The sequence below is a fragment of the Otolemur garnettii genome, unplaced genomic scaffold (assembly GCF_000181295.1).
Source record: "Otolemur garnettii isolate 467f Iridium unplaced genomic scaffold, OtoGar3 scaffold00120, whole genome shotgun sequence".
In the NCBI taxonomy this organism is placed as follows: domain Eukaryota; kingdom Metazoa; phylum Chordata; class Mammalia; order Primates; family Galagidae; genus Otolemur; species Otolemur garnettii.
The window spans coordinates 2,129,822-2,132,158 of record NW_003852515.1 but is presented as its reverse complement, the minus strand read 5'-3'; positions in this window follow the sequence as shown (position 1 = coordinate 2,132,158).

Sequence of the window (2,337 nt, the reverse complement as noted above, 5' to 3'; positions counted from 1 at the left end):
AAAAAAAAAAAAGTTCTTTCGTACAGATCTATCCTCCCTCCCCCCAAAAAGGTTCCCATAGAAGTGAGGGGAACATGCATTAAGTTTTATTAGTTATGTTATATTAGTAACCAGATTTGTCATGGCAGCTTATTTGAGGGTTATGGATTCTCTCAATACATATGGAAAAGTATGGCATTGTTCACCAATGGCCTACATTTGAACACATTTAGCTACCATAGAAAGTACAAAGGAAGGAAAAATATATTTATTCCAAAAGTCATTCATGGGATTTTAAAGCACCTTTTTTCTACGGAGTCCCACAGTGTGGCAACGTGCTAGGGACTGCTGTGTTTTCCAGCATCAGCTCCCATCTCCAAGGGCCCCCAAAAAGACTGTGGATGGTCCCAGAGTCCTCATGAAAGTAGGGGTGGGCCTATTGGGTAGAATACTTGTGGCTCCCACCTGGGAGTACTAGTAGGGCAACAGCAGGAGGGGGGAGTGTGGCAGGGCCAAGTTCCCACAGCTAGAGGACCACTTGGGCGTAGGCTGAAGTAGTTGGCAGGTACTGCCTCTTCTACTGCGCAGGAGAAAGAGCTCCTGGCGTTGCTGGAACAGGTTCTAGCTGGATCCTAGAATCTGTGGTTCTGTCCTTCTCTTTTTCTTTTTTTAGAGACAGAGTCTCACTTTGTCACCCTCAGTAGAGTGCTGTAGCATCATAGCTCACAGCAACCTCCAGCTCTTGGGCTTAGGCGATTCTCTTGCCTCAGCCTCCTGAGTAGCTGGGGCTACAGGCGCCTGCACAACTCCTGCCTATTTTTTGTTGCAGTTTGGCAGGCCAAGTTCGAACTCGCCACCCTTGGTATATGGGGCAGGGCCCTACTCACTGAGCCATAGGCATCACCCTGTCCTTCACTTTTTCTTTTCCTCTGGCTGCTTGGGCTCTTCCCCATTTCACATTGAGTCTGTGGCCACTGACAAGGTATTAGAGGACTTCTTGGCAGTCACTTCCACAGTCTGCCATGTGGCAAACCAGATGAAAGTATACTGCTGTCCCGCACAACAGTGATCATTAAGGTGTCTCTAAACTGGTATAAATGACTTATCTGTCTCAGAATGGCATCACCCAGACCATCAACATCTAGTGTGGTGACAGGCTTGTCCTCTGGTGGGTCCAGGTGAGGCATGGCTGAAGTACACACTTATCTGCTATAGGGTCATTGATTCGTATTACGGGTCTTAGCATTCTGATCAGCAAGGAGTCTTTTGGCTCTGTAGGCTTCTTGTGTCTGTAGGGATCCTCCTCTTCTAACACTGTCCTTTCACCCAGGAGGAGCAAATGTGGGGCCAATTCCTTTGGTAGTCAGGTGTGGTCTGGGTCAGTTGGAGCAGCATGTCACTGGTGGATGCGGCTTTCCCAGCAAACCTCTGGTTGCACTCCATCAGAGTTGGAAATCTCTCTCTCCACATTCTGTATGTAGTTTTTTTTTTTGGCTGGGGCCGGGTTTGAACCCACCACCTCCAGTATATGGGGCCAGCACCCTACTCCTTTGAGCCACAGGTGCTGCCCACATTCTGTATGTAGTACTGTTGACATCTGACACATCATCTAAAGACAATCTTGTGTCATGAACCTGGATGGGCAGGTCATACACCAGGTCTAAGAGAGGGATGTGATATTCTTCAATTTTCTGTAGGTTTGGCACATTTCAGTCTTCTTGAAATGCATGAAGACCCCAGGGAACCAGCAAAACACGGAGAAGGGCCTGGCACAGATTTTGCATTCCTTTCTGTACTTCTCTCTTCTCTTTTGGTGTGTGATTCTTTTATTTAACACAAACACATAAGCAGATCAAAAAGTCACTCATGTGGACAAAATGACTCCAACCTCAAAATGCAAAACGGGTTTTAACGAGCTTAGATTTTCTGGTTTATTACTCCTAACCCTAAGGGTTAGTAATGTATTATCCACTTAATGCCATGTTTCTGACTCAAGCTAAGGTGCTAGAAAAAGGAACATCAAGCTGGGCACAGTAGTACATGCTGGTAGTCCCAGCTTCTCACAGGAGGCTGTAGCAGGAGGATTGCTTGAGCCCCAGAGTTCCAATCCAATATGTGCAACATAGTGAGAGGCTATCTCTTTTAACAAAAAAATCAAAATGAGCCCATGTAAATATTGTAAATATAGGAAGCAATAGCATCAATGAAACCTAAGCTTTTGGCTCAGTGCCTGTGGCTCAAGTTGCTAAGGTGCCAGCCACATACACCTGAGCTGGCGGGTTCGAATCCAGCCTGGGCCTGCCAAACAACAATGACCGCTACAACTAAAAAATAGTCAGTGTTGTGGCGGGCGCCTGT